Source organism: Lissotriton vulgaris, chromosome 8 (genome assembly GCF_964263255.1).
Source record: "Lissotriton vulgaris chromosome 8, aLisVul1.2, whole genome shotgun sequence".
In the NCBI taxonomy this organism is placed as follows: domain Eukaryota; kingdom Metazoa; phylum Chordata; class Amphibia; order Caudata; family Salamandridae; genus Lissotriton; species Lissotriton vulgaris.
Window position 1 is genome coordinate 734,251,553 of NC_141696.1, and position 14,202 is coordinate 734,265,754.

Sequence of the window (14,202 nt, forward strand, 5' to 3'; positions counted from 1 at the left end):
AATGAGAATTATCACTTTTGGTACTAAAATAAGTGTATTTAGAGTCATTTTTCTGCCAGAAATTTGTCGAAATAGAAGGTTCTGAGTGGGAGCAAAAGTCTGTAAAAATGGCAATTTTGGTCACTGTGAGGCTTTAAAAATTTAGTTTCAACATGAGGCACAATCAATTTGACATTTGAAATCAGTTTTTCAACAGTTGAAAAAATCTACTTTTTTGATGAAAAACAATGACCCTGGACCTGTCAAACTTTCTCCAGATGGTCAGAAATGGTCATTTTTTAATGTTTTGTCTTTTGACTGTAAATGACTATTAAATGTGAATTATCACTTTTGGAACTAAAATAAGTGTGTTTGGAGTCATTTTTCTGCCAGAATTTGGTCGAAATAGAAGGTTCTGAGTGGGAGGAAAAGTGTGTAAAAATGGCAATTTTGGTCACTGTGAGGCTTTAAAAAGTGAATATTCAACATAAGGCACAATCCATTTGTCACTTGGAATCATTTTTTTCAACAGTTGAAATAATCAATTTTTTCATGAAAAACGATGACCGCGGACCTGTCAAACTTATTCCAGATGGTCAGAAATTGTCATTTTTTAATGTTTTCTCTTTTCACTGTAAATGAATATTAAATGTGAATGATCACTTTTGGAACTAAAATAAGTGTATTTAGAGTCATTTTTCTGCCAGATATTTGTCGAAATAGAAGGTTCTGAGTGGGAGGAAAAGTCTATAAAAATTGCAATTTTGATCACTGTGAGGCTTTAAAAAGTGATTATTCAACAAGAGGCACAATCCATTTGACATTTGGAATCATTTTTTCAACAGTTGAAAAAATAATTTTTTTGATGAAAAACGATGATTCTGGACTTGTCAAACATTCTCCAGATGGTCAGAAATGGTCATTTTTTAATATTTTCTCTCTTGACTGTAATTGACTATTACATGTGAATTATCACTTTTGGAAATAAAATAAGTGTTTAGTCATTTTTTCCTCCAGAAATTTGTCGAAATAGAAGGTTCTGAGTGGGAGGAAAAGTATGTAAAAATGGCAATTTTGGTCACTGTGAGGCTTTAAAAATTGATTATTCAACATGAGGCACAATCCATTTGACATTTGGAATCATTTTTTCAACAGTTGAAAAAAACTATTTTTTGATGAAAAACGATGACCCTGGACCTGTCGAATTTTCTCCAGATGGTCAGAAATGGTCATTTTATAATGTTTTCTCTTTTGACTGTAAATGACTATTGAATGTGAATTATCACTTTTGGAACTAAAATAAGTGTGTTTAGAGTCATTTTTCTGCCAGAAATTGGTCGAAATAGAAGGTTCTGAGTGGGAGGAAAAGTCTGTAAAAATGGCAATTTTGGTCACTGTGAGGCTTTAAAAATTGAATTTCAACATGAGGCACAATCAATTTGACATTTGGAATCATTTTTTCAACAGTTGAAATAATCCGTTTTTTGATGAAAAACGATGACCGCGGACCAGTCGAACTTTCTCCAGATGGTCAGAAATTGTAATTTTTTAATGTTTTCTCTTTTGACTGTAAATGACTATTAAATGTGAATGATCACTTTTGGAACTAAAATAAGTGTGTTTAGAGACATTTTTCTGCCAGAAATTTGTAGAAATAGAAGGTTCTGAGTGGGAGGAAAAGTCTGTAAAAATTGCAATTTTGATCACTGTGAGGCTTTAAAAAGTGATTATTCAACATGAGACACAATCGATTTGACATTTGGAATCATTTTTTCAACAGTTGAAAAAATAAGTTTTTTTGATGAAAAACGATGATTCTGGACCTGTCAAACTTTCTCCAGATGGTCAGAAATGGTCATTTTTTAATATTTTCTCTTTTACCTGTAATTGACTACTAAATGTAAATTATCACTTTTGGAAATAAAATAAGTGTTTAGTCATTTTTCTGCCAGAAATTTGTCAAAATAGAAGGTTCTGAATGGGAGGAAAAGTCTGTAAAATTGGCAATTTTGGTCACTGTGAGGTTTTAAAGAGTGAATATTCAGCATGAGGCACAATCCATTTGACATTTGGAATAATTTTTTGAACAGTTGAAAAAAGAAGTTTTTTTATGAAAAACGATGACCCCGGACCTGTCGAACTTTCTCCAGATGGTCAGAAATGGTCATTTTATAATATTGTCTCTTTTGGCTGTAAATGACTATTAAATGTGAATTATCACTTTTGGTACTAAAATAAGTGTGTTCAGTCATTTTTCTGCCAGAAATTTGTCGAAATAGAAGGTTCTGAGCTGGAGGAAAAGTCTGTAAAAATTGCAATTTTGGTCACTGTGAGGATTCAAAAAGTGATTATTCAACATGAGGCACAATCCATTTGACATTTGGAATCATTTTTTCAACAGTTGAAAAAAACAATTTTTTGATGAAAAACGATGACCGCTGACCTTTCTAACTTTCTCCAGATGGTCAGAAATGGTCATTTTTTAAATGTTTTCTCTTTTGACTGTAAATGACTATTGAATGAGAATTATCACTTTTGGTACTAAAATAAGTGTATTTAGAGTCATTTTTCTGCCAGAAATTTGTCGAAATAGAAGGTTCTGAGTGGCATGAAAAGTATGTAAGAATGGCAATTTTGGTCACTGTGAGGCTTTAAAAATTGATTATTCAACATGAGGCACAATCCATTTGACATTTGGAATCATTTTTTCAACAGTTGAAAAAAACAATTTTTTGATGAAAAACGATGACCGCTGACCTTTCTAACTTTCTCCAGATGGTCACAAATGGTCATTTTTTTATGTTTTCTCTTTTGACTGTAAATGACTATTGAATGAGAATTATCACTTTTGGTACTAAAATAAGTGTATTTAGAGTCATTTTTCTGCCAGAAATTTGTCGAAATAGAAGGTTCTGAGTGGGAGCAAAAGTCTGTAAAAATGGCAATTTTGGTCACTGTGAGGCTTTAAAAATTTAATTTCAACATGAGGCACAATCAATTTGACATTTGAAATCAGGTTTTTCAACAGTTGAAAAAATCTACTTTTTGATGAAAAACAATGACCCTGGACCTGTCAAACTTTCTCCAGATGGTCAGAAATGGTCATTTTTTAATGTTTTCTCTTTTGACTGTAAATGACTATTAAATGTGAATTATCACTTTTGGAACTAAAATAAGTGTGTTTGGAGTCATTTTTCTGCCAGAATTTGGTCGAAATAGAAGGTTCTGAGTGGGAGGAAAAGTCTGTAAAAAATGGCAATTTTGGTCACTGTGAGGCTTTAAAAAGTGAATATTCAACTAAGGCACAATCCATTTGTCATTTGGAATCATTTTTTTCAACAGTTGAAATAATCAATTTTTTGATGAAAAACGATGACCCTGGACCTGTCGAATTTTCTCCAGATGGTCAGAAATGGTCATTTTATAATGTTTTCTCTTTTGACTGTAAATGACTATTAAATGTGAATTATCACTTTTGGAACTAAAATAAGTGTGTTTAGAGTCATTTTTCTGCCAGAAATTGGTCGAAATAGAAGGTTCTGAGTGGGAGGAAAAGTCTGTAAAAATGGCAATTTTGGTCACTGTGAGGCTTTAAAAATTGAATTTCAACATGAGGCACAATCAATTTGACATTTGGAATCATTTTTTCAACAGTTGAAATAATCAGTTTTTTGATGAAAAACGATGACCGCGGACCAGTCGAACTTTCTCCAGATGGTCAGAAATTGTCATTTTTTAATGTTTTCTCTTTTGACTGTAAATGACTATTAAATGTGAATGATCACTTTTGGAACTAAAATAAGTGTGTTTAGAGTCATTTTTCTGCCATAAATTTGTAGAAATAGAAGGTTCTGAATGGGAGGAAAAGTCTGTAAAATTGGCAATTTTGGTCACTGTGAGGTTTTAAAGAGTGAATATTCAACATGAGGCACAATCCATTTGACATTTGGAATAATTTTTTGAACAGTTGAAAAAAGAAGTTTTTTCATGAAAAACGATGACCCCGGACCTGTCGAACTTTCTCCAGATGGTCAGAAATGGTCATTTTATAATATTGTCTCTTTTGGCTGTAAATGACTATTAAATGTGAATTATCACTTTTGGTACTAAAATAAGTGTGTTTAGTCATTTTTCTGCCAGAAATTTGTCGAAATAGAAGGTTCTGAGCTGGAGGAAAAGTCTGTAAAAATTGCAATTTTGGTCACTGTGAGGATTCAAAAAGTGATTATTCAACATGAGGCACAATCCATTTGACATTTGGAATCATTTTTTCAACAGTTGAAAATATCAATTTTTTGATGAAAAACGATGACCCTGGACCTGTCGAACTTTCTCCAGATGGTCAGAAATGGTCATTTTATAATGTTTTCTCTTTTGACTGTAAATGACTATTAAATGTGAATTATCACTTTTGGAACTAAAATGAGTGTGTTTAGAGTCATTTTTCTGCCAGAAATTGGTCGAAATAGAAGGTTCTGAGTGGGAGGAAAAGTCTGTAAAAATGGTAATTTTGGTCACTGTGAGGATTTAAAAATTGAATTTCAACATGAGGCACAATCAATTTGACATTTGGAATCATTTTTTCAACAGTTGAAATAATCCGTTTTTTGATGAAAAACGATGACCGCGGACCAGTCGAACTTTCTCCAGATGGTCAGAAATTGTCATTTTTTAATGTTTTCTCTTTTGACTGTAAATGACTATTAAATGTGAATGATCACTTTTGGAACTAAAATAAGTGTGTTTAGAGTCATTTTTCTGCCAGAAATTTGTAGAAATAGAAGTTTCTGAGTGGCAGGAAAAGTATGTAAAAATGGCAATTTTGGTCACTGTGAGGCTTTAAAAATTGATTATTCAACATGAGGCACAATCCATTTGACATTTGGAATCATTTTTTCAACAGTTGAAAAAAACTATTTTTTGATGAAAAACGATGACCGCTGACCTTTCTAACTTTCTCCAGATGGTCACAAATGGTCATTTTTTTATGTTTTCTCTTTTGACTGTAAATGACTATTGAATGAGAATTATCACTTTTGGTACTAAAATAAGTGTATTTAGAGTCATTTTTCTGCCAGAAATTTGTCGAAATAGAAGGTTCTGAGTGGGAGCAAAATGCTGTAAAAATGGCAATTTTGGTCACTGTGAGGCTTTAAAAATTTAGTTTCAACATGAGGCACAATCAATTTGACATTTGAAATCAGTTTTTCAACAGTTGAAAAAATCTACTTTTTTGATGAAAAACAATGACCCTGGACCTGTCAAACTTTCTCCAGATGGTCAGAAATGGTCATTTTTTAATGTTTTGTCTTTTGACTGTAAATGACTATTAAATGTGAATTATCACTTTTGGAACTAAAATAAGTGTTTTTGGAGTCATTTTTCTGCCAGAATTTGGTCGAAATAGAAGGTTCTGAGTGGGAGGAAAAGTGTGTAAAAATGGCAATTTTGGTCACTGTGAGGCTTTAAAAAGTGAATATTCAACATAAGGCACAATCCATTTGTCACTTGGAATCATTTTTTTCAACAGTTGAAATAATCAATTTTTTCATGAAAAACGATGACCGCGGACCTGTCGAACTTATTCCAGATGGTCAGAAATTGTCATTTTTTAATGTTTTCTCTTTTCACTGTAAATGAATATTAAATGTGAATGATCACTTTTGGAACTAAAATAAGTGTATTTAGAGTCATTTTTCTGCCAGATATTTGTCAAATAGAAGGTTCTGAGTGGGAGGAAAAGTCTATAAAAATTGCAATTTTGATCACTGTGAGGCTTTAAAAAGTGATTATTCAACAAGAGGCACAATCCATTTGACATTTGGAATCATTTTTTCAACAGTTGAAAAAATAATTTTTTTGATGAAAAACGATGATTCTGGACTTGTCAAACATTCTCCAGATGGTCAGAAATGGTCATTTTTTAATATTTTCTCTCTTGACTGTAATTGACTATTACATGTGAATTATCACTTTTGGAAATAAAATAAGTGTTTAGTCATTTTTTCCTCCAGAAATTTGTCGAAATAGAAGGTTCTGAGTGGGAGGAAAAGTATGTAAAAATGGCAATTTTGGTCACTGTGAGGCTTTAAAAATTGATTATTCAACATGAGGCACAATCCATTTGACATTTGGAATCATTTTTTCAACAGTTGAAAAAAACTATTTTTTGATGAAAAACGATGACCCTGGACCTGTCGAATTTTCTCCAGATGGTCAGAAATGGTCATTTTATAATGTTTTCTCTTTTGACTGTAAATGACTATTAAATGTGAATTATCACTTTTGGAACTAAAATAAGTGTGTTTAGAGTCATTTTTCTGCCAGAAATTGGTCGAAATAGAAGGTTCTGAGTGGGAGGAAAAGTCTGTAAAAATGGCAATTTTGGTCACTGTGAGGCTTTAAAAATTGAATTTCAACATGAGGCACAATCAATTTGACATTTGGAATCAATTTTTTCAACAGTTGAAATAATCAGTTTTTTGATGAAAAACGATGACCGCGGACCAGTCGAACTTTCTCCAGGTGGTCAGAAATTGTAATTTTTTAATGTTTTCTCTTTTGACTGTAAATGACTATTAAATGTGAATGATCACTTTTGGAACTAAAATAAGTGTGTTTAGAGACATTTTTCTGCCAGAACTTTGTAGAAATAGAAGGTTCTGAGCTGGAGGAAAAGTCTGTAAAAATTGCAATTTTGGTCACTGTGAGGATTCAAAAAGTGATTATTCAACATGAGGCACAATCCATTTGACATTTGGAATCATTTTTTCAACAGTTGAAAATATCAATTTTTTGATAAAAAACGATGACCGCTGACCTTTCTAACTTTCTCCAGATGGTCAGAAATGGTCATTTTTTTACTGTTTTCTCTTTTGACTGTAAATGACTATTGAATGTGAATTATCACTTTTGGAACTAAAATAAGTGTGTTTAGAGTCATTTTTCTGCCAGAAATTGGTCGAAATAGAAGGTTCTGAGTGGGAGGAAAATTATGTTAAAATGGCAATTTTGGTCACTGTGAGGCTTTAAAAATTGAATTTCAACATGAGGCACAATCCATTTGACATTTGGAATCATTTTTTCAACAGTTGAAAAAAACAATTTTTTGGTGAAAAACGATGACCCTGGACCTGTCGAATTTTCTCCAGATGGTCAGAAATTGTAATTTTTTAATGTTTTCTCTTTTGACTGTAAATGACTATTAAATGTGAATTATCACTTTTGGAACTAAAATAAGTGTGTTTAGAGTCATTTTTCTGCCAGAAATTTGTAGAAATAGAAGGTTCTGAGTGGGAGGAAAAGTCTGTAAAAATGGCAATTTTGGTCACTGTGAGGCTTTAAAAATTGAATTTCAACATGAGGCACAATCAATTTGACATTTGGAATCATTTTTTCAACAGTTGAAATAATCAGTTTTTTGATGAAAAACGATGACCGCGGACCAGTCGAACTTTCTCCAGATGGTCAGAAATTGTCATTTTTTAATGTTTTCTCTTTTGACTGTAAATGACTATTAAATGTGAATGATCACTTTTGGAACTAAAATAAGTGTGTTTAGAGTCATTTTTCTGCCAGAAATTTGTAGAAATAGAAGGTTCTGGAGGAAAAGTCTGTAAAATTGGCAATTTTGGTCACTGTGAGGTTTTAAAGAGTGAATATTCAACATGAGGCACAATCCATTTGACATTTGGAATAATTTTTTGAACAGTTTAAAAAAGAAGTTTTTTCATGAAAAACGATGACCCCGGACCTGTCGAACTTTCTCCAGATGGTCAGAAATGGTCATTTTATAATATTGTCTCTTTTGGCTGTAAATGACTATTAAATGTGAATTATCACTTTTGGTACTAAAATAAGTGTGTTTAGTCATTTTTCTGCCAGAAATTTGTCGAAATAGAAGGTTCTGAGCTGGAGGAAAAGTCTGTAAAAATTGCAATTTTGGTCACTGTGAGGATTCAAAATGTGATTATTCAACATGAGGCACAATCCATTTGACATTTGGAATCATTTTTTCAACAGTTGAAAAAATCAATTTTTTGATAAAAAACAATGACTTTCTCCAGATGGACTGTGAGGCTTTAAAAATTGATTATTCAACATGAGGCACAATCCATTTGACATTTGGAATCATTTTTCAACAGTTGAAAAAAACAATTTTTTGATGAAAAACGATGACCCTGGACCTGTCGAATTTTCTCCAGATGGTCAGAAATGGTCATTTTATAATGTTTTCTCTTTTGACTGTAAATGACTATTAAATGTGAATTATCACTTTTGGAACTAAAATAAGCGTATTTAGAGTCAATTTTCTGCCAGAAATTGGTCGAAATAGAAGGTTCTGAGTGGGAGGAAAAGTGTGTAAAAATGGCAATTTTGGTCACTGTGAGGCTTTAAAAAGTGAATATTCAACATAAGGCACAATCCATTTGTCACTTGGAATCATTTTTCTCAACAGTTGAAATAATCATTTTTTTCATGAAAAACGATGACCGCGGACCTGTCGAACTTATTCCAGATGGTCAGAAATTGTCATTTTTTAATGTTTTCTCTTTTCACTGTAAATGAATATTAAATGTGAATGATCACTTTTGGAACTAAAATAAGTGTATTTAGAGTCATTTTTCTGCCAGAAATTTGTCGAAATAGAAGGTTCTGAGTGGCAGGAAAAGTATGTAAAAATGGCAATTTTGGTCACTGTGAGGCTTTAAAAATTGATTATTCAACATGAGGCACAATCCATTTGACATTTGGAATCCTTTTTTCAACAGTTGAAAAAAACAATTTTTTGATGAAAAACGATGACCCTGGACCTGTCGAACTTTCTCCAGATGGTCAGAAATTGTCATTTTTTAATGTTTTCTCTTTTGACTGTAAATGACTATTAAATGTGAATGATCACTTTTGGAACTAAAATAAGTGTGTTTAGAGTCATTTTTCTGCCATAAATTTGTAGAAATAGAAGGTTCTGAATGGGAGGAAAAGTCTGTAAAATTGGCAATTTTGGTCACTGTGAGGTTTTAAAGAGTGAATATTCAACATGAGGCACAATCCATTTGACATTTGGAATAATTTTTTGAACAGTTGAAAAAAGAAGTTTTTTCATGAAAAACGATGACCCCGGACCTGTCGAACTTTCTCCAGATGGTCAGAAATGGTCATTTTATAATATTGTCTCTTTTGGCTGTTAATGACTATTAAATGTGAATTATCACTTTTGGTACTAAAATAAGTGTGTTTAGTCATTTTTCTGCCAGAAATTTGTCGAAATAGAAGGTTCTGAGCTGGAGGAAAAGTCTGTAAAAATTGCAATTTTGGTCACTGTGAGGATTCAAAAAGTGATTATTCAACATGAGGCACAATCCATTTGACATTTGGAATCATTTTTTCAACAGTTGAAAATATCAATTTTTTGATGAAAAACGATGACCCTGGACCTGTCGAACTTTCTCCAGATGGTCAGAAATGGTCATTTTATAATGTTTTCTCTTTTGACTGTAAATGACTATTAAATGTGAATTATCACTTTTGGAACTAAAATGAGTGTGTTTAGAGTCATTTTTCTGCCAGAAATTGGTCGAAATAGAAGGTTCTGAGTGGGAGGAAAAGTCTGTAAAAATGGTAATTTTGGTCACTGTGAGGATTTAAAAATTGAATTTCAACATGAGGCACAATCAATTTGACATTTGGAATCATTTTTTCAACAGTTGAAATAATCCGTTTTTTGATGAAAAACGATGACCGCGGACCAGTCGAACTTTCTCCAGATGGTCAGAAATTGTCATTTTTTAATGTTTTCTCTTTTGACTGTAAATGACTATTAAATGTGAATGATCACTTTTGGAACTAAAATAAGTGTGTTTAGAGTCATTTTTCTGCCAGAAATTTGTAGAAATAGAAGTTTCTGAGTGGCAGGAAAAGTATGTAAAAATGGCAATTTTGGTCACTGTGAGGCTTTAAAAATTGATTATTCAACATGAGGCACAATCCATTTGACATTTGGAATCATTTTTTCAACAGTTGAAAAAAACTATTTTTTGATGAAAAACGATGACCGCTGACCTTTCTAACTTTCTCCAGATGGTCACAAATGGTCATTTTTTTTATGTTTTCTCTTTTGACTGTAAATGACTATTGAATGAGAATTATCACTTTTGGTACTAAAATAAGTGTATTTAGAGTCATTTTTCTGCCAGAAATTTGTCGAAATAGAAGGTTCTGAGTGGGAGCAAAATGCTGTAAAAATGGCAATTTTGGTCACTGTGAGGCTTAAAAAATTTAGTTTCAACATGAGGCACAATCAATTTGACATTTGAAATCAGTTTTTCAACAGTTGAAAAAATCTACTTTTTTGATGAAAAACAATGACCCTGGACCTGTCAAACTTTCTCCAGATGGTCAGAAATGGTCATTTTTTAATGTTTTGTCTTTTGACTGTAAATGACTATTAAATGTGAATTATCACTTTTGGAACTAAAATAAGTGTTTTTGGAGTCATTTTTCTGCCAGAATTTGGTCGAAATAGAAGGTTCTGAGTGGGAGGAAAAGTGTGTAAAAATGGCAATTTTGGTCACTGTGAGGCTTTAAAAAGTGAATATTCAACATAAGGCACAATCCATTTGTCACTTGGAATCATTTTTTTCAACAGTTGAAATAATCAATTTTTTCATGAAAAACGATGACCGCGGACCTGTCGAACTTATTCCAGATGGTCAGAAATTGTCATTTTTTAATGTTTTCTCTTTTCACTGTAAATGAATATTAAATGTGAATGATCACTTTTGGAACTAAAATAAGTGTATTTAGAGTCATTTTTCTGCCAGATATTTGTCAAATAGAAGGTTCTGAGTGGGAGGAAAAGTCTATAAAAATTGCAATTTTGATCACTGTGAGGCTTTAAAAAGTGATTATTCAACAAGAGGCACAATCCATTTGACATTTGGAATCATTTTTTCAACAGTTGAAAAAATAATTTTTTTGATGAAAAACGATGATTCTGGACTTGTCAAACATTCTCCAGATGGTCAGAAATGGTCATTTTTTAATATTTTCTCTCTTGACTGTAATTGACTATTACATGTGAATTATCACTTTTGGAAATAAAATAAGTGTTTAGTCATTTTTTCCTCCAGAAATTTGTCGAAATAGAAGGTTCTGAGTGGGAGGAAAAGTATGTAAAAATGGCAATTTTGGTCACTGTGAGGCTTTAAAAATTGATTATTCAACATGAGGCACAATCCATTTGACATTTGGAATCATTTTTTCAACAGTTGAAAAAAACTATTTTTTGATGAAAAACGATGACCCTGGACCTGTCGAATTTTCTCCAGATGGTCAGAAATGGTCATTTTATAATGTTTTCTCTTTTGACTGTAAATGACTATTAAATGTGAATTATCACTTTTGGAACTAAAATAAGTGTGTTTAGAGTCATTTTTCTGCCAGAAATTGGTCGAAATAGAAGGTTCTGAGTGGGAGGAAAAGTCTGTAAAAATGGCAATTTTGGTCACTGTGAGGCTTTAAAAATTGAATTTCAACATGAGGCACAATCAATTTGACATTTGGAATCAATTTTTTCAACAGTTGAAATAATCAGTTTTTTGATGAAAAACGATGACCGCGGACCAGTCGAACTTTCTCCAGGTGGTCAGAAATTGTAATTTTTTAATGTTTTCTCTTTTGACTGTAAATGACTATTAAATGTGAATGATCACTTTTGGAACTAAAATAAGTGTGTTTAGAGACATTTTTCTGCCAGAACTTTGTAGAAATAGAAGGTTCTGAGCTGGAGGAAAAGTCTGTAAAAATTGCAATTTTGGTCACTGTGAGGATTCAAAAAGTGATTATTCACCATGAGGCACAATCCATTTGACATTTGGAATCATTTTTTCAACAGTTGAAAATATCAATTTTTTGATAAAAAACGATGACCGCTGACCTTTCTAACTTTCTCCAGATGGTCAGAAATGGTCATTTTTTTACTGTTTTCTCTTTTGACTGTAAATGACTATTGAATGTGAATTATCACTTTTGGAACTAAAATAAGTGTGTTTAGAGTCATTTTTCTGCCAGAAATTGGTCGAAATAGAAGGTTCTGAGTGGGAGGAAAATTATGTTAAAATGGCAATTTTGGTCACTGTGAGGCTTTAAAAATTGAATTTCAACATGAGGCACAATCCATTTGACATTTGGAATCATTTTTTCAACAGTTGAAAAAAACAATTTTTTGGTGAAAAACGATGACCCTGGACCTGTCGAATTTTCTCCAGATGGTCAGAAATTGTAATTTTTTAATGTTTTCTCTTTTGACTGTAAATGACTATTAAATGTGAATTATCACTTTTGGAACTAAAATAAGTGTGTTTAGAGTCATTTTTCTGCCAGAAATTTGTAGAAATAGAAGGTTCTGAGTGGGAGGAAAAGTCTGTAAAAATGGCAATTTTGGTCACTGTGAGGCTTTAAAAATTGAATTTCAACATGAGGCACAATCAATTTGACATTTGGAATCATTTTTTCAACAGTTGAAATAATCAGTTTTTTGATGAAAAACGATGACCGCGGACCAGTCGAACTTTCTCCAGATGGTCAGAAATTGTCATTTTTTAATGTTTTCTCTTTTGACTGTAAATGACTATTAAATGTGAATGATCACTTTTGGAACTAAAATAAGTGTGTTTAGAGTCATTTTTCTGCCAGAAATTTGTAGAAATAGAAGGTTCTGGAGGAAAAGTCTGTAAAATTGGCAATTTTGGTCACTGTGAGGTTTTAAAGAGTGAATATTCAACATGAGGCACAATCCATTTGACATTTGGAATAATTTTTTGAACAGTTTAAAAAAGAAGTTTTTTCATGAAAAACGATGACCCCGGACCTGTCGAACTTTCTCCAGATGGTCAGAAATGGTCATTTTATAATATTGTCTCTTTTGGCTGTAAATGACTATTAAATGTGAATTATCACTTTTGGTACTAAAATAACTGTGTTTAGTCATTTTTCTGCCAGAAATTTGTCGAAATAGAAGGTTCTGAGCTGGAGGAAAAGTCTGTAAAAATTGCAATTTTGGTCACTGTGAGGATTCAAAATGTGATTATTCAACATGAGGCACAATCCATTTGACATTTGGAATCATTTTTTCAACAGTTGAAAAAATCAATTTTTTGATAAAAAACAATGACTTTCTCCAGATGGACTGTGAGGCTTTAAAAATTGATTATTCAACATGAGGCACAATCCATTTGACATTTGGAATCATTTTTCAACAGTTGAAAAAAACAATTTTTTGATGAAAAACGATGACCCTGGACCTGTCGAATTTTCTCCAGATGGTCAGAAATGGTCATTTTATAATGTTTTCTCTTTTGACTGTAAATGACTATTAAATGTGAATTATCACTTTTGGAACTAAAATAAGCGTATTTAGAGTCAATTTTCTGCCAGAAATTGGTCGAAATAGAAGGTTCTGAGTGGGAGGAAAAGTGTGTAAAAATGGCAATTTTGGTCACTGTGAGGCTTTAAAAAGTGAATATTCAACATAAGGCACAATCCATTTGTCACTTGGAATCATTTTTCTCAACAGTTGAAATAATCATTTTTTTCATGAAAAACGATGACCGCGGACCTGTCGAACTTATTCCAGATGGTCAGAAATTGTCATTTTTTAATGTTTTCTCTTTTCACTGTAAATGAATATTAAATGTGAATGATCACTTTTGGAACTAAAATAAGTGTATTTAGAGTCATTTTTCTGCCAGAAATTTGTCGAAATAGAAGGTTCTGAGTGGCAGGAAAAGTATGTAAAAATGGCAATTTTGGTCACTGTGAGGCTTTAAAAATTGATTATTCAACATGAGGCACAATCCATTTGACATTTGGAATCCTTTTTTCAACAGTTGAAAAAAACAATTTTTTGATGAAAAACGATGACCCTGGACCTGTCGAACTTTCTCCAGATGGTCAGAAATTGTCATTTTTTAATGTTTTCTCTTTTGACTGTAAATGACTATTAAATGTGAATGATCACTTTTGGAACTAAAATAAGTGTGTTTAGAGTCATTTTTCTGCCATAAATTTGTAGAAATAGAAGGTTCTGAATGGGAGGAAAAGTCTGTAAAATTGGCAATTTTGGTCACTGTGAGGTTTTAAAGAGTGAATAGGCACAATCCATTTGACATTTGGAATAATTTTTTGAACAGTTGAAAAAAGAAGTTTTTTCATGAAAAACGA